Source organism: Sphaerodactylus townsendi, linkage group LG09 (assembly GCF_021028975.2).
Source record: "Sphaerodactylus townsendi isolate TG3544 linkage group LG09, MPM_Stown_v2.3, whole genome shotgun sequence".
In the NCBI taxonomy this organism is placed as follows: domain Eukaryota; kingdom Metazoa; phylum Chordata; class Lepidosauria; order Squamata; family Sphaerodactylidae; genus Sphaerodactylus; species Sphaerodactylus townsendi.
In genome coordinates, this window is record NC_059433.1 from 5980303 (window position 1) to 5999370 (window position 19068).

Consider the following 19068-nt stretch of genomic DNA (forward strand, 5'->3'; position numbering starts at 1 on the left):
GTATGGTTATGAACATGGCAAAAAAAATCACTGTGCATAGAAAACTGGGAGTTAACTCTTTTCCCTGGCACCCAGTTTTTGATGTGCAGGGGTATTTGGTACGGGGTGCCATTAGGGATGCCCACTGGTTGCTGACCTCCAGGTGGGGCCTGAATTCTCCTGCAGTATGACATCTAGATTAAAGGGATCAGCTCTCTTGAAGAAAACGTTTATTTTGGAAGATGGACTCCATGACATGATAGCCAGTGGTGGGATTCAGCAGGTCTGCACCACTTTGGCAGAACCACTTGTTAAAATGGTGCTTGTAAACAAACAGTTGTTAAATTATTTGAATCCCACCACTGCATGATACCCCACTGAAGTTCCTCCTTGCCCCAACCCACCCTCACTTGGCTCCACTCCCTGGCATGGAGTTCCCACCACTAACGTCCAGGCACATGATTTAATTCCTTCATATTGTCATGTGTAGTCTAGAACAGGGGTAGGGAACCTGCGGCTCGAGAGTCGCATGTGGCTCTTCTGCCCTTGCACTGCGGCTCCACAAGCCAAGCTGCTTCATTCTTGCCTGCCCTGCAGGCAGCAGGGCGGGCGCACCAATTGCCCGCAGACGGCTGAGCTGCGCCGCAGGCTTCCCCTCTTGCCCGCCCCGTTGGAGTGGGGCGGGCGCTTTCCCGGCGGCTGGTGAGGCCAAGCCACTGGCCCCATCCTTTCCCACCCTGCAGGCAGCAGGGCGGGCGTATCCATGCGCTTCTTAGAATGAGTGGAGTAAAAGGTAAAAAACCCAATATATACAGTGTTATCTTTATTTTAAATGTCAAAAAATATTTGTGGCTCCAAGTGTTTTCTTTTCCCATGGAAAACGGGTCCAAATGGCTCTTTGAGTGTAAAAGGTTCCCTACCCCTGGTCTAGAAGAACATTTTTTGCCCTGGCTGTTTTCTTTGACAAGCTTCCTGTGTTTTTTATTTATTTTATGGAATTTTTTTCCACATCATATAATATTTATATATTATACACCATTTCATGTCATTTTGCTTCAGGCATCCATTTTAATGGCAGTGTTTCTATCAAGTTTTGTCAATGTGGTCAGGGAAAAGGATGGCTGCAATTTCATCCCACATTCAGCAAATACAAACTTAAATCTTCCAAATCAGAGTTGTCTTGCAATGTGATGGCAGGTGGCTCGTTCAGAATTCAAATGAAGACCAAAAGGGTATTTTAGATGGGCAATCTTCAGTAGGGCCTGTTCAGAATTCTTGTTAGGTCTATTCAATACTCCTTGATTCCACGACAACGTTCTTAGGAGGGAACTGTTATTCTGCCATCTACAGTTATCACGGGTCATTACTATCACTGGAAACATTCTAGTGTCTCAAATGCCATAACCTGAAAGCTCCTAAAATATGCACAATGTCCAAATGCCAATGTTCAATAAATAATACCAGAGGAACGTAACTAGCATAAGCAGAACAACTGCAGATTTTAGAAGGGTTTGTGTTAGTTGTGATGCCACCTGACTTGGAGGGTGTGGATAAGAATTGTCACTGAATGTTGCCTGAAGGAAAAATTGAGCCAGCCTTGAAGGGTGCCACACCAGTGAAATGCTCACAGAGGTTCAGATGCAAGGTAAAATACTGTTGATGTTTCTGACAATGTTTCTGAGGAGAGGGGAGTAGCCACACACACATCTGAGTTAACACCTGAAGTGTTTTCAGAGGTGAATTTGAAGTATTTGGTGGGGGGGGGGAGAGAGGGATGTAGGAACTTGGTAAGTTCTGAAATCAAAGAGAGAAGGCTTCAGCCCTGGATGTACTTAATCAAGTCAAGTCAACTTAACCAACACGTATCGTTTCTTTTGTTTCTCCTTGTCCCTCTTGTCTAACAACTTGACCAATGGATGCGTCAGACACTCTTCCTCAAGGCACACTGTAGGCTGCTGCCTCTCATTCACGTAGTTTGCCCAAATGCCTAGAACTAAAGTTCCAGTATGGATCTAAAGCTATAACATGAACAATAAATTATGATGTTTCTACTCAGTTTGTGTATCAGAAAAAAAGCCCTAGTTGCCAATTAATCATTTCTTTTTGAGAAATACCTTATGCTAAGCAGGTGCCTCACTCTGCTTCATTGAAGACTGTCAACCTGATTAAGTTACGCCTCCACTCAACTTGTTGTTGTTGATCAGTATTACCTCAGTGTCTGAGAAACGCTGGCTTCTTTCAAAAGTACAGACTGTTTGAAGGCAATGTATATTCACTATGGCAATGACCTAGAAGCTTCACCTTTTTTGAAAAAAAATAAATTAAAACACTCCAATTGATGACAACAATTTATCAGTGTCACAGTCTGAGAATGGACATCCATGAAATGATCGTTCATTCAGCTAACTTAGTAGTGATGTGGGAGGGGAATATCACTCAAAGAAATACAATTCTCAACATTCTAATAAACTACAACTGCAGGTTTTCAAATGGTGCTTACAATATAGTTTTCAATGTGCAATATTCCAGTGTACATGTCCAAATGAAGGTGAGTGTGTTTGGGGTTTGTTAGCCATCTTGCTAATCTGGGGCCCCTTCCGGACACACGAGATGATTCAGGTTCAACTCGCGTCAGCGGAATCGTACCTCAACTCGAGTCCTCCCGTTCCTCTGCACAGTAGCCGATTCGTGTCTCTGGAGCCAAGCTCAGAGGGCAGGACCACCTCCCTGCGCTGCATTCCGATTGGTGTGCATGCCCAAAGCTTTTCGCGCCGCCACGAGTCTCCCCTTCTATGCATGGGCGAAATACTTAGCTGTGATTGGCTAGATGGCAGAGTCGAGTCGACGGAGATTCCGCACTCCGTCGGCTTCGGCTCGAGCGCAACCCGAGTCCGCCAGTCGACTCAACTCCCCAGTCGAGCTCAGAAATTCAATGGCGAGAGGGGGGTGAGTTGAGTCAGACATGAGTCCAACGCTACGTCTGTGCGGAGGACTTGGGTCGGACTCAAGTCGATCTAAGGTTGACTCCTACAATGCGGAAGGGGCCTGGGTTCTCAAAAACTGGTTATCAAGTTGGAGTGACAGCAGATAAAATAACATGCTAATACTATTACAGTTAGGTTTATCCGCTAACTATAAAAATGCCAAGGGTTATTATAGCATCAGTGCAGAGTATACATGCATACCTCTGAGTGATTGCAATGTGTACTGCCCATATACCCCAAAAGGCCTCTCCTGAAAAGGATGTGCCACTTGGCTTTGCTTGAAATCAATATATCTATCTCTTAGTGCTGTCATATTTGTGGATATGCAAATCTGGACACCGGCACCATGATGAGACAAGACAGATCTTTCCACAAACCCAGGTTTGCAAAATAATAATAATAATTCTGAAAACTTTAAAAAAAGAAAAAAAAGACTTGGAGGTTACCACCCCCCTGATAGAAGCAGTCATGTAGCTTTAAGAAACAAATGACCTCTATGACTGTTGCTAGGCAACCAGAACAATGTTACCACCTTTAAGCCTTGGTTTCTGTCAATAAAAGGCAGAGAAGGCATTTACTAAAGTTATGTTGGTTTTTGAGGGAGGACTCACTGGGGGCAGACCTGACAGTAATCATTGGGTGATATCATGCCAGTTTCATGACTCACCCAGGCCCAGCTGCTTGCTACTGGCCCATTCCACACAGACCAATAAACACAGGTTAAGGATGGTAAAAAAAACCCCCTGTTTTGGGGGGAACTTTGCACAGATCCCGCCCTTAAAGCAAGTCTGCCCCATGTTATTTTCCCCAAACCAGTTTTTTTGAGAATTGTGCTGTCTTTTGAAAATAACTAGTTTGCAGATGCTTGCGAGCAAACAGCCAGGCAGGAGTGCTTTATTCGGCTGCACTTTCCTTTTAAAAAAAATTTCCCAGATTACATCTGCGTGGCTACGCAGGTGCAAATGATCTTATTGTGGTATCATGAGATTCCTTTATTTCAGCTGCAACCCGCTATACACTTACTGTTCAGCAGTGCACTGTAATAGTTAGAGTTTCAGATTAGGATCTGGGAGGCTCAGATTCAAATATCTGTTTTGTCATGGAAGCTTGCTGGATGACCTTGGACTAGTCACATACAGTCAGCCTAACATAGTTCACAGGACTGTTGCAAAGATAAAATGGAAGCAAGCAATGGAAGCTGCTTTGGGTCAATATAGTGGAGAAACGTGAGGTATACAGGTAGTAAAGGTATAATAAATAGGCTTCTATAATATTTTTGTATACCTTGTAAACTGGGATTTCTTATAAAAAGTCTTATTCATGACTGCTGATCTGTATTTTAAACTTTTTTTGAATTACATGTGCATTTTTTGAATTAGATTAGACTGCTGATATGTATTTTATACTTTTTTGATTTGGTGTTTTTTGTTATGCTATTTGTATAATGTTTGATTGTTTTTAACCCTGGCTTGGTCTAAATGACCACACACACACACACACACACACACACACACACACACACACACACACACACACACACACACACGAAGTTGGTTGAGTTGGTGGGCAAGAAGGAAGGAGGGAAGGAAGCAGGGAAAGGGCATGGGGGCTGCCAGGAGGAGGAAAACAGGAAGTAGTGCAGGGAGGCATACTGGAAAAAAATTGGATATCCCTGACAAGTCCTTGTCCAACAGTAAAACTGGGCCTAGTCTGTCTACTCAGGCAAACTTTCCCTAAGGAGCAGCAGTGGCGTAGGAGGTTAAGAGCTTGTGTAATCTGGAGGAACCGGGTTTGATTCCCCGCTCTGTCACTTTAGCTGTGGAGGCTTATCTGGGGAATTCAGATTAGCCTGTGCACTCCCACACACGCCAGCTGGGTGACCTTGGGCTAGTCACAGCTTCTCGGAGCTCTCTCAGCCCCACCCACCTCACAGGGTGTTTGTTGTGAGGGGGGAAGGGCAAGGAGATTGTAAGCCCCTTTGAGTCTCCTGCAGGAGAGAAAGGGGGGATATAAATCCAAACTAGTCTTCTTCTTCTTCTAAGGAGAGGTTGCTGGGGAAGGGCAGGGCAGAAAAACAGAAGATGAGAGATAAAGGATGGGGAGGCTGATGGATGGGAAGGAGAGAGGCAGGCAAATAAAAAGGAGAAGCTTTCAGGGAAGCAAATGAGAAAATAGTAGGAGAGACTTTTAACTTCCCTCAGAACTCAGTTGGAGCCATAAAGAACTGAGGCCGTTCCTCTCTTTTGAGATCACTACCGTTTTCTACACAGGTCATTTGATCTCACTCCATACGAACACAATAAGTGCTCTGCTTGATCGTTTCAGATTTGCGAGTGGCCTCCTTTTGATGCTGCATCTCAGCTCTGATATTCAGAGAGTTTCCACATCTGAATATGGAGGTAATATTGGACAAGAATATGCCTACAAATATGGAAAACAAAACAATGGCCCACAAACTGGAAACCATCAATTTACATTCCATCAGCCCAATCAGAATTGGGCCCCCACTGCCAGCTGAAGGAGCGACCTGGTGAGGCTAAGCCTGACAGAGGGGGGAAGGGGAGGAGTGTGGCAGAGGGGGGAAGGGGAGGAGTGTGGCAGGGGGGAAGGGGGGCGATTTTGTACCCCCCATGGGTGACATCCCCACAACCCCCCAGCCAACCCGGTAGATGAGTCAGCGCAGGGGAGGAGGGGTGTGGAGGCACAACAGGATGGCGTGTGTCCGGGGACATGTGATCCCAGCTGTCCCTGTAAACGCTCTGCCCATGACTGCACGTCAATTGCATTAGGTAACCAGAAGTGCTATCCTAAGCAGTTACACCAGACTTAGACAAATGCAATTGTGCTTTGGATGTGAGTGCTACTTTTAACCTAGGGCTAAGCATGTCTGTCCCTGCTCTCCGCCCTGCTCCATGCCCTGTATAATTTTATAAACTCTTGGCATGCTTTCAATCAGTCATCTCTTCTTCTAAAGGTAACTTCAGTTCATAGAATGGGAAAGAATAACTAAAAGTGGAAAAACCAGCCCAGCCACTGTCAACCCCAGCATTTTGTTGCTTATTCTTTTACCAGCAGATATAAACAGCTGAGCTTTACAGGATCCCAGAGCCATGTCAGAACAATTCGTTCTCGCTGCAGAACTGTCCTAAGGGACCACTCCGGGGTGTGTTAAGATTTAACTGTGGAACAATTCAGCACATTTTTTATAAAGGTACTCCAGTTCCCTTAGTAAGGTAAGGTAGGAATTTTGTCTGACCTACATGGTTGGTGGGGGGAATCTCCAGTGTTTCCATGTGTCTGCACATTTCCCACACTCATGACTGATGAGCTGAATAATGTTACAACAGATGCTGTGTTGGCTTTCAGTTCTCAGGGGCTTTGGCAGGTCTGAAATGCTGCTGGTGTCTCATACAGAGTCATTTCATTATTTATTTTAGATTTTTATACCGTCCTTTCCTTTTAAGGCTTAGGGCGGTTTCCAGTGTTTAATAAAAACAATCCATAAACATTATAAATAGTTTAAAACTTATATTTTAAAAACAGATGTAGAATTTAAAAATTAGCAATTTAACAACAATCTATACACATGTCCCTTAATCCATCAACATTCAGGATTTAGGATTTGGATGGAATTTCAGCAGCAGGGATAATAAATAGTATGGTAAATAAGGTACAGAGGAAAGAAGAAGAAGAAGAAGAAGAAGAAGAAGAAGAAGAAGAAGAAGAAGAAGAAGAAGAAGAAGAAGAAGAAGAAGAAGAAGAAGAAGAAGAAGAAGAAGAAGAAGAAGAAGAAGAAGAAGAAGAAGAAGAAGAAGAAGAAGAAGAAGAAGAAGAGTTGGATTTATATCCCCAAAGGGGCTGACAATCTCCTTTCCCTTCCCCTCTCACAACAAACACCCTGTGAGGAAGGTGGGGATGAGAGAGCTCAGAAGAACTGTGACTAGCCCCAGTTCACCCAGCTGGCATGTGTTGGAGTGCACAAGCTAATCTAGTTCACCAGATAAGCCTCCACAGCTCAGGTGGCAGAGCGGGGAATCAAACCCGATTCCTCCAGATTAGAGTACACCTGCTCTTAACCACTATGCCACTGCTGCTCCCGGAAACAGGAAACAGGGAAGGGAGAGGAAGGAGGGAAGGAAGGAAAAATGGTGATGAGGGGGAAAAAGGAAGGGGACGAGGGGGAAGGAAAAAGAGGGAGGGGGCAATTGATGAATCACCATAGCTGCCTCAACAGGAGGCTTTGTAAAACAGCTCTGTCTGCAAACCCTCCCCCTTTTTGAACTTTCCTTGTGAAAACATTTTTCATTGACATTTCCTTCTCTTAGCTCTGCCCTTGCTAGATGTCATTTGCCTCCAACGGTGTCATTGCATAGCCAAATGTGATTGGCTACATGGCAACATAGTGCCCACCTCATTCAAAATCCATTGAGATAGCCCATTGAGATAGCCAAGGAAGGAAGGAAGGAAGGAAGGAAGGAAGGAAGGAAGGAAGGAAGGAAGGAAGGAAGGAAGGAAGGAAGGAAGGAAGGAAAAGAAGAAAAGAAAGAAAGAAAGAAAGAAAGAAAGAAAAGAAAGAAAGAAAGAAAGAGGAAGGAAGGAAGGAAGGAAGGAGGGAGGGAGGGAAGGAAGGAAGAAAGAAAGAAAGAAAGAAAGAAAGAAAGAAAGAAAGAAAGAAAGAAAGAAAGAAAGAAAGAAGGAAAGAAAGAAAGAAAGAAAGAAGAAAGAAAGAAAGAAAGAAAAAAGATAGAAAGAAAGAAAAGAAAAGAAAGAAGGAAGGAAGGAAAGAAAGAAAGAAAGAAAGAAAGAAAGAAAGAAAGAAAGAAAGAAAGAAAGAAAGAAAAAAAGAAAGAAAGAAAGAAAGAAAGAAAGAAAGAAAGAAAGAAAGAAAGAAAGAAAGAAAGAAAGAAAGAAAGAAAGAAAGAAGTTGAGGAAGCTACTGCTGAAGTAAATGCAGTTTGGAGGAAATAAGGATGCTGAAAAAGACTGGGAAAAGGTTTTAAGGAAAAAAATGTATCATTGATTTCAACCCCACTTTCCAAACCAGAAACTATTTCGCACAGTACCAGGTGTAGCTCAAACTGAGTTATTTGTTCCCCAATCTGCTACAAATGCTGCCGCAGCCAGTAGATTTAATACAGTCAGTTTATTGTATCCAGCTGTTGACAACTAGAATAAATTTGTCTCATCATTGTATCTTGCCAGCATGTGGTTCAGATACAAAATCAATGATACATTTGTAAAGTTAAGCTTCCCTGAAGCCATACATTGGCATTGTCTCCGATGAAATACTATCGCTACAAAACTCACCTAACAATGAATGGCATTACTGCAAGAGATAATGCCACTACCTACAGAAGATTGGCGAGATATGCAGCAAAGAGCAAGTGCACAATGTCTCTTATAGTTAGAAAGAAACCTCTAATAAATTCGCATCTTTTAAAAAATGGACAGGAGAAGAGAGAGTTACTGAATTATACACCAGTGTAAGGAGACAATAATCGCAGGAGAAGCAGAGCCGGAAGTCTACAAAACCTCCTCTGGCACTATGTGCCCCCCAAAGACATTGTGCTCTAGTTTTCAAAACCTACTGGAGGTCCTTGGCCTAAGAGGTTTGCCCTCAACCTGGGCCAGGGCCTTTTCAGCCATGGCCCCAGCCTGGTAGAATTCTGTGTCTGAAGAGATGAGGGCCCTCAATTCCACAATTTCCTGAAAGACAAGAGATGTTCCACCAGGCATGTGATTGAGAACTTTGCAGGTTCTCTCCAAAGCACACTGGCCGCCTGTCAGAATTTGTCTCTTTTTCCTCCCCTTCCCCCTTGTGTGTGGTGTGTGTGCGTGTGCGTGGATGGCTCGGGGCTTATTATATCAGGATGATATAATAACTGGATTTTAATGCACTCTCTTTTGTTGATTGCCGCTTGATTTTCAATTATATACTGGGATTTCATGTGCTGTATTGTTTTTAATTATTGTTAGCTGCCTGAACCTTGCTTGGGTGGAGGGTAGGATAGTACATAAGGCAAAATATATACACAAGCAGACAAACAGGCCATCTGTTAGAGTGATCTTCTATTGAGTACATTTTTATCACACCCTTTCTCTGAAGAGTGGCATATCTCCATTCTCCTTTCCCCCTTTTATCCTCACAAGAATCTTGCAGGTTATCGGTAGGCTGGTTCCACGGCCATCTAGCAAGCTTCATAGCAGATTGGGAAGTTGAACCAAAACTCTAACCACTCCTCCATACTCAGATAGTAATGATACACCTGCTGCTGAGATGCAGCATCCTAGTCTTCAGGAGAAGAGGGCTATGAAGTAGTGAATTCTTCCCACCCACCCACCCATTCACATGAAACACTGCCTGCACACAGAATATTGTACATATTGGAAAAAGCTAACTAATAACTTTCTCCCTCTACAGTGCTAGTTTTATACATACAGAGGAATATTTCATGTGGACAAAAACATTCAAATATTTGAACCTTCACCCTACAGTCTAAAACTGTGCAGTCTGACAACTGAGACGCTGGGCTGCAGCCAGCCAGATCTAGCATAACTGCTATGAATACTGTTGGTCTAACAATGGTAGGTAAACAAATACATAAATAAATAATACTTATTCGTACTATTAAAACCACTATTTGTTTGTTTGTTTGTTTGTTTGTTTGTTTGTTTGTTTGTTTGTTTGTTTGTTTGTTTGTTTGTTTGTTTGTTTGTTTGTTTGTTTGTTTGTTTGTTTGTTTATACCGCTCTACCTCTCTGGCGGGCTCTTGGAGCGGTGCACAACATACTGCCTTGGCCACAGTGTGTACAATAACCCATATAAACAACCCCATTAAATTAGATTAAAAACACAGCGATAAAATTAACAAAGATGATGTCCCGCTATCACCTCAATTAAAACCTCCCAGAGGGGAATCAAACAAAACAAAAAAAAGTGGGTCCTATAGATGATCATGGGAATTCAACCGAGAATAAAAAGGCACTCTCTCAGACTGGACACTCCAAAAGCCCGGCGACAATTCAGTCTTTACAGGCCCTGCGAATTCACTCAAGGTCCCAGAGGGGTCTCGGACAGCTGCGGGCGGAGAGTGTTCCACTGAGGCAGGCCAGGGCTGAGAAGGCCCTGGTCCGAGTGGAGGCCAGCCGCATCATTGAGGGTCCAGGGACTCAGGTAATTTGCACTTCTGCTGAACGCAGAGGCTTAGTAGGGACATATGGGGTAATGCGGTCCCGAAGGTACGAGGGTCCCAGGCCGCGTAAGGCCTTAAAGGTCAGCACCAACACCTTGAAGAGACTAGAACATATCCTGAACGTTTAACAGCCTTCCTATTTCTCACCTTCTCCCTAGCTCTCCTTCGTGTTGGAATTCTTCCAAATCATCTGGCCAATTAGGTAGGGTAGCTTTCCCTCCACACGTGAGAATCCTTGTACAAATAGCTATTTTTATTGTACGTTTCTCCTAGGAATTAGTCAAATTGCTTCCAGAACTTATGGAGAACCCCTCCCCCCATGTCAGTCTTTCAAAGGGGGCTCACAGGAAGAGGAAATGGTTCCACATGCCAACACATTCGGACAGTGATGCGATCACCCAGAAGTGCTCCTCCTCCCCAATGTCCACACCATCCAAAAGAGAAGGAGCAGCAGCGGCGTAGTGGCTAAGAGCAGTGGCTAAGAGCAGGTGCACTCTGATCTGGAGGAACCGGGTTTGATTCCCAGCTCTGCCACTGAGTTGTGGCGGCTTATCTGAGGAATTCAGATTAGCCTGTACACTCCACACACACACCAGCTGGGTGACCTTGGGCTAGTCACAGCTTCTCAGAGTTTCTCTCAGCCCCACCCACCACAGGGTGTTTGTTGTGAGGGGAAGGGCAAGCAGATTGTAAGCCCCTTTGAGTCTCCTACAGAAGAGAAAGGGGGGATATAAATCCAAACCTCCTCCTCCTCCTCCTCCTCTTCTTCTTCTTCTTCTTCTTCTTCTTCTTCTTCTTCTTCTTCTTCTTCTTCTTCTTCCCACCAGCACTTGACGCTCAGAATGGCAGTGCCAATCTTATCCCCTTTGACTGGCAGGGAGGGACAACCCACAGTCCCAATCAGCTGTGACGTTTGCACCATTTTTGTTTTCCATCTTAGCCTTCTCTTTCTGGAAAAAAAGAAGTTAGCCCAAAGCTAATGAGATCCAGCTACAGGACAACATCGCTGAGGGCAAATAAAATGGCTTCTTGCTAAGGTCGCTCTATTTCTTCTCTTTCCCCAGCAATGCCAAAATACTGATCTATCGGGGCCTGAGCAAAAAGCTCTCCTGAATCTTTGTCCTCAAGTTTGACACATGGGCAGTTTTGCCCTTCGAGGTAATGTGAAGTTGTCCAGTCCCATTTGACTGATTCCGCTTCCAATCAGACACTGACCTCGGGCTCGATGCAGAGGACTGACTCGTACTCCGCCTCGGCACCCAGCTCTGCCATCGATTTATTCTCATTCATTTCCTCTGTCCTTGGTGACATCACATTTTGCCAAAGCTCACAGGAGAGGCGAGAATTTTACAGTTTCCAGGATGAGAAAACCATTTTTTTTTTAAAAAAAAATCTCAAATGGGAACAATGCAGTCTTCAACTGGGTCTGTAACTACCAGCAAACCTTTCTGAGCCAAAAATGTTAGAACAACCATTCATCTCAGCTCTAGTATCATTCTCACACATTCCAAGTATTATCCCATGTATCAATAATCCTATGAATCACTGGTGCCAGGCACATCACAAAACCCCCTGTAAGTGTCTATTTGCCTTGTTAGACATGGAAGCTTATTATTTTACATCTTTTTAGTTCATTCATTCATTCATTCATTCATTCATTCATTCATTCATTCATTCATTCTTGTTGTCTTTCTAAGCTATATTAGTGCAAACTGCCTGCCAAGATCATGCCCACACCTTATTATTTTACCCCCAGAATGGTGGTTAGGAAGAACTTCCAATGTTTCATGTACAGAACATCCGGGGGGGGGGGGGGGGAGAATCCTCAATTCTTTTCTGTAAATTTGCTCAACTTTTGTGTGTCAGACTTTGACATTTACATTTTATTTGAACTGCAATTATTTTTTTGGGGGGGGGGAAGAGGAAGGGGAAAAAAATCTTTACTATCTCAGAATTTCAGTGAAATCTGCACAGAAATCACTGAAAAGTGAGGGGCTGCATTCTTTCTCAAACCTGATATTAAGCTTCAAGTTTCTAGATTGCAGCCCCACCCCCAATTAAATATTCATCAGGACTGATCTGCATGGGTTATTTTAGATACCGCTGTTTCAAACGTTCCCCTAAACATTATTTAGAGAAGGAAATTATACTGGAGAAAGTGAGAGATCCTCACATATAAGGTACTCTTCAGATCTGGTGGGGTGGTGCCATCATCAATAATGGATGGATATGACCTTACAGATGTCCCTCCCTTCCGCAAATCTCATACTCTGCAGGCTCCACCCCCCAAATTTTAAGGCATTTCCCAACCTGAAGTGGGGAACACCACTCACAGACAAAAGGCCATTAGGACATACAAAAAAAATGGAGGAATCAGGTGAAATCATTCCTCTATCCACTTAAACTTCTCCACCACCAGATGGAACAGATCAGCTGATTTCACCTGATCACTGAACCGGCCTTTTATTAAATATAGTCAAAGACCTGCAGAAGGCACTGATCATTGGAAAATAGTAGCTAGGATATATTCAGCATGAGCAAGGGAGACCCACATTCAAGTCTCTGCTCAGTGACTCTGCTCAGCTTGGTCTTGTCACTGTCTCTCAGTCTAAGATGCGAGGAATAAAAAAATGGAAGGGAAGGAATGTTTATGCAACCATGTACTCCTTTGAGGAAAGGTGGGCTAAAATGTATCAGAGGGACAAACCCAATGACAGCATGCAAAATTAGAGTATTGGTTTCAGGCTTACTTCACTTGAAAACTTGCACTCCATCAACATAGTCAAGGATATGCAAAACCTTCTAGGGCAGGGATGTTAAGCTATTTCATAACAAGGGCCAGATATGTCATAAATGTGACTTAGTTGGTCCAGGTCCTGGAGTGGAGGGGCATGGCAGCTGCCTCAGCTGACCCCAGAACACTGGGGGGTACCTGGACTGGTGAGCCCGTAGTGGAATGGGGTGACTGCCTGAAGAGGGGTTTCAGTTTCATGGGCCAGCTGACACAACCCCCCCAAAACTGGCTCATCAGACTAGATTGGGAGCAAGGGGAGGGGATTGCCTCAGCTGGCTCAAGGACCTGATAAGCCCCCTCAAGGAGTCAGATTTGGACCCCTGGTCACATCTTTATCACCCCTGCTCAAGGAAAATGGTTGCAAAGGTGGAGCGAGGAGGAACTGCACCTGGAGCATGCATTCATCCTGCGCCCCAGGAATGCCCCTGCCCCTGGAAAGCCCCTGCCCTGTCATAGCCCCACCCTTGCAACTCGTGCACCCAGGGCGTTATGCCCCACCCGGCCCCCTGGGCGTTATGCCACTGACTGGTTGCAATACTCTATCCAAGCCTTAAAATTCCCTCAAGAAGGAACATCCACATTCATCTTGAATTTTATTTTTCTGGTGCCATTCTCTACTTCAGAACTCAGAACTACTTCAGGAATGCCTGCCAAACTCACACAGCCATGTTAGAGAAACCAATATTCCAGCACACTCACATGATTTTCAGTTCTGGATGCAAAACACTGCTATTTGGAAGGGTGCAAAAAGGACCCTGAGCTATTTCATAAGATTTGTACACCAGTTTGCAGTCATTTTCGCTCTGCTGCTTTCACACATTTTTAAAAAAATGAAAACAACATTGGCCATTTGGGGTTTTTCCCCAGTCTTGTTGCTGAGACCTTATAAATGTGGTAGTGCCTATTAAAAATTTCCTTAAAAAAGAAAAAAAATCCTTTTAAAAGAAAAAAGTTCTACTGCACATAAATATTTGGCTTTTAAAAAAACAACTGCAGAATTAAAAGGAATATGTTGAAAGACTATTGAAGCACAGTTGTTGTCCTGCAATGGACACAAAAGCATGGATTTTGCATGTAAATCTGGAATTCTGCCTTTCTTGAATATTATCAAATGTCTTGAGTTCCCTGTGGGAATAAAAGTTAAATAAATGAGAGATGCTTTTCAAGGGGCACAAAATAACCCCTTGAATTCCACCTCTTCAGCACTAAATGAAACTGGATTAGTTCAACAGCAGCTCTCCTGGTGGAAAAGTCTGAGCGACACTACTCGAGGCAGAAAGAATCATAAGAAATTACAGCCACAGTTACGGCCCTACCAATGGCAAAGTCATTTTTCACTGCCTTGTGATAACTTGTTCAAGACACGATGAGGTAGGAAGTTCACCTGACATAACTCCAAGTATTTGCTTGTCAAAAAGGAGTAAAAGACAACCAAGGGTATAGAAGACAGTGGAAGTTCACCTCTTTAAAGGGATTGAAACTCAAATGGTTTTTGTTACTTTGCCAGTCTTTAACTAAAGGTCTGTCTGATGGTGAAGCTTTTGATATTCCTGGGAGGATTTTTTCCCCTGAAGGGGTCATGCTCGCAATTAAAAAGAAAAAAAAGAAAAGAAAACAAGTTAGTTTTTTAAAAAATATGATATGTGTACCCAGAGTTATGTTCGGCTTATTGCCTTCAAGTGTACTAGCAACTTCAAAAGAGATGAAAGTTTTTTGGAGTTCATATTCAGATGGCTTTATTATCCTTTCAGAAAGTACAAATTGTGCCATTCCATTCATGCGCTGAATGAGAATTATTCATTGCTTAGCACACATTTTTTTCCTTTCTGTCCAAAATATTTCATATTTACATCCTAGCTGGTATGAGGGACTAGCAAAACTGTGTTGAATGGCCATGGATTTAGAAGCTGGTGAATTCCTGAACTGGATTTTGGAATCTAATTCATTCCAGAATGTCTATTCTCAGCTCACAAGAAGCTACCCTGTTTCCCCAAAAATAAGGCAAGCTCTTATATTAATTTTTGCACCAAAAGATGCATTAGGGCTTACCGTATATACTCAAGTATAAGCTGACTTTTTCAGCACATTTTTATGCTGAAAAAGCCCCCCTCGGCTTATACTCGGGTATATACAGTAATTCCAAGATGGCGGCTGGAGCTGGGGCTGCTGTGGGGATCCGATAAGCATGTTGCTGATTTTTTTCTAACTCACCAGAGAGCTATAAAAACAAGCTGTAAGGACAGCTTGCATAGCATTACAACTAGGTTGTGTGTTTGTGTGTGTTAAAAGAAACTGAGGCATTTCTCTCCTAAGGGTTATTGGTGCGTTGCATTCTAGATGAATACAATTCTTCATACAGTAGTTTACTGTCAAATACTGATGTTGCTGAAGACAAAGACTTTTTTTGGAGCAAAGTTTAGACTGGCATGGCTATGGATCCCCGAATTATTCTACATTTGGAGGAAAACAGTAGTTCCTTTGTGTTCCTAGAGTGCTGGAAAGCTGTTCATCCCTAATGCAAACTCTATTAAGCAACTCTATCTCATCTTGCTCCCAAGTCTTCTGTTTTTAATTGCTACTGAGTCAAGTTCGAAGACTTATACTCGAGTCTATAAGTTTCCCAGTTTTTTGTGGTAAAATTAGGTGCCTCGGCTTATATTCGGGTCGGCTTATACTCTAGTATATATGGTATTTTCAGGGTAGGGATTATTTTAGGGGAAATATGGTACCTTAATTCATTAAGGTGGGCTCTTGGCAGCTCTGTTGCTTCCCTGTCACGTGTGATGCAAGCTGCATCCTCATTAGCAGGGAGCACCCTGCTGGATCATACCATCCTGATCTGTAACAATCAGTAGGGCTTATTTTTGGAGTAGGGCTTATATTTTAAGCCTCCTCCAAAAATCCTGAAAAATCATGATAGGGCTGATTTTCGGGGTAGGTCTTATTTTCAGGGAAACACGATACAACAACTGCAAAATTCCACTGCATATGCACAGAGACACCGAGCGTGTTGCTGTGATGGACTGCACAGTAAAAGAGAATGTAAACGTGAAGGTCTGTCTGGAGACATGATGTTTACATGAGACATGAAGCACCTGGTTTAGGTGTGCAAACCTGTACCCTGATGGATGTAGCAATCAAATGACTCAGAAAGGGAGGAGGTTATCTCTTTGACAGAAAAAGTTTTAGAAGTTTTGGGATTTTGATTCCTGAGGGTGGACATCTACTGTCTTAACTGAGTGATAAACTATATCTTCTCTGAGGGTATATTTCAGTCAGGATGTAGATATAACTGGTAATACAGAGAGTGTGAGATGAGGAAGCAAATAATACCCAAAGAACAGGTAGTTTTATTTAGTGGTCAAGTGATCATAACCAAAAAAAAAAGGATAGAAATAGATTTTCTGGGGTAGAAGAAGAATTCCTGACACAGTAAATAAGACACATTCGGTGGATCCCATCTGATGTATTAGGGTTTTGCTTAGAGTTTTAACTCAGAAGTTGGATTTATGTTTGAGTTGGGTAGCTAGCAAAATCAAGGTTTTCTGTGTGTATACTGTGAAAGGGTTCCAGACTGGTAAGACCCTGTCAGAGGGATTGTATCTATGTGATTGAGATGTGTTCCTACCCTTGTGTAACTCCTTAACAACAATAAATCAATGCTGTTGAAAGATATATGTAACCTGCCTGCTTTATGTAATCACTGCCATCTGGGGCATTCTTTCCTTGATCTCTACTTTATGGCTTCACAAGCAATGTAGATAACTAGGCATCCCCTGACACCCTTGTCCAATGAGAAATGGGGCAGGAAGCCAGGTGGCTCTCTATTACTTATGAGGCAGGTAGCTTTCTATTACTATCTGCTGCCGACCTTTCGATGCCTCAGCTCCAGGGACTGTTTTTCACAACTTCTTGGGAAAGTGGGACGGGGGACTTACAACGGGAGATAAAAGGGGGGGACTTACAACGGGGGATAAAAGGGACTTACAACGGGGGAAAGTGAGAGGGGGGACTTACAACGGGGGATAAAAATTCTGCCAGGTTTGTCAGAACTAGCTTTGCGAAGCTTTGGTGCTTCGATGTTCATCAATAAATGCTACTGATCAGTATCTCAGAGTCCGTTTATTGGCTTAAGGTTCTGAGACCTACCAGACCCAGCATCTGTGTTAATCCAGGAACATTAGCCAGGAACATCAGGAACATTAAACTGTACCATCTGAAGTAAAAACCTTAAAACATCTAAGCAACTGAAACTTATAAAGCTTAACTAAGAATTGGGCCAATGCCTAAACACTGAAGTTTAAACTGAAGTTGCAAACTTCCATTGAAGTCTTCTCCCATCCCATCCCATCTGTTTAATAGACTTTACTTTTGCTCATTGTGTCAAGCCCCAGATCTGGACCAATACCAGACTCAGTGATTACAATCAGAAATCTTTTATTGTCAGAAAAGTAGCTAAACAATGGCTCTTCTAGCATCCCTTTTAATGCCCTAAAGGTTCCCCCAGGTCTTCCCCCTTCCTACAGAACCGGGTTTGATTCCCAGCTCTGCCACCTGAGCTGTGGAGGCTTATCTGGGGAATTCAGATTAGCTTGTACGCTCCCACACACGCCAGCTGGGTGACCTTGGGCTAGTCACAGCTTCTCGGAGCTCTCTCAGCCCCACCTACCTCACAGGGTGTTTGTTGTGAGGGGGGAAGGGCAAGGAGATTGTAAGCCCCTTTGAAAGGGGGGATATAAATCCAAACTCTTCTTCTTCTTCTTCCTTCCATTCCCAGAAACATCAAAGTAAAACAGTACAAAGCAAAAAGGTGGCAACTGTTCGTTCTCAAGCCTGCAGGATGGGTCTCAGGCCAACTGGCACTTGAGCACAATTTACATACTACAGGTTACAAAGTACAAAGGCAGCAAGAAGCCCCGTTTCAAGGAAGCACATTAACATAGCCGCATTTGATGTCAGGTACAATGCCTGACACATTGAACCTGCCTCCTTATTCTTTGGTGCCTTGATAAGGGGGATTTGCCATAGGTTAAACAGGTGTCTTTCACCTTCTGTAGAGTTATAGGATTGAACAATAGTTTTACATCACCTCATGCTACCATCTGAAATAGCTCAATCCCTGAAAAAAGGTAGGAAATATGACTAGCTCAGTCAGAGTGTGTTTAGCCTACCTCAGAAAGTTAAGATGGTGAAGGGGCTGTCACAGTTGCATACAATATATATCCAGATTGACCCAGTGTGTGGTACACAAGAAGCCTCCAACCTAGAATTCACCTCAATAATTCAGTCACTGGGACCACAGACTGTCTACTTGCTGGTAGCCAGCTGGGAACTCTTTGCCAGACAAAAGGGTCTGAAGTAAAAACAAAAGGTTTAACATTTTGCTGAATGGGACACCTAAAGGGACAGTGATTAGAACAATAAAATAGCTAGATCTCTACACAATTCACTGAGCAATGAATGGCATTACAGGGGGATGGGGCCCTTGTTTTCAAACAGCATGTCCAAAACAGTGGAGGTCTAATGGTGCAGAAAACAGCGACCTGAATTAAAAGTTATAAAATGTTAATTAAAAAGAAAATGCCCAGACACATATTCTCAGTGCTACAAAAGACAGAACAAGAGTTGAAAAGAATAGTGTAAACACCTAGTTCACCAAAACTTCCTTTGTGCATGTCCTAGAAGATGTTACCTAAGGCAAGTTGCTTAAACTTAAAAGTTATAGTGGCTCTAATGCCTGATGTTTTCCACGTGGAAATGGTCATCTTCAGCAGGTGACAGGTGAGAACACTGTCTACTGTGAAGGAATCAAAACAAAAGAGACCTTGCTCCTCATGCCAAGGACATGTCAGGTCAAAGGAGCTTTTCCTGATGTCTCAAGGAAAAGTCTTCTCCGGGTTTTTCAACCTCCAAAAGTCAGTTCCTCGCTAGAAGAAGAAGAGGAAGAGTTTGGATTTATATCCCCCCTTTCTCTCATGCAGGAGACTCAAAGGGGCTTACAAACTCCTTGCCCTTCCCCCCTCACAACAAACACCCTGTGAGGTAGGTGGGGCTGAGAGAGCTCCGAGAAGCTGTGACTAGCCCAAGGTCACCCAGCTGGCGTCTGTGGGAGTGTACA

At 43.4% G+C, this 19068-nt stretch overlaps 1 protein-coding gene across 3 annotated transcripts in view; it reads right to left on the reverse strand.

Annotated features, from left to right (window-relative positions):
* Window positions 1–19068, reverse strand: part of CDH12 (cadherin 12) — a 966930-nt gene that overhangs the window by 272528 nt on the left and 675334 nt on the right. The gene's annotated exons all lie outside the window — the stretch shown is intronic.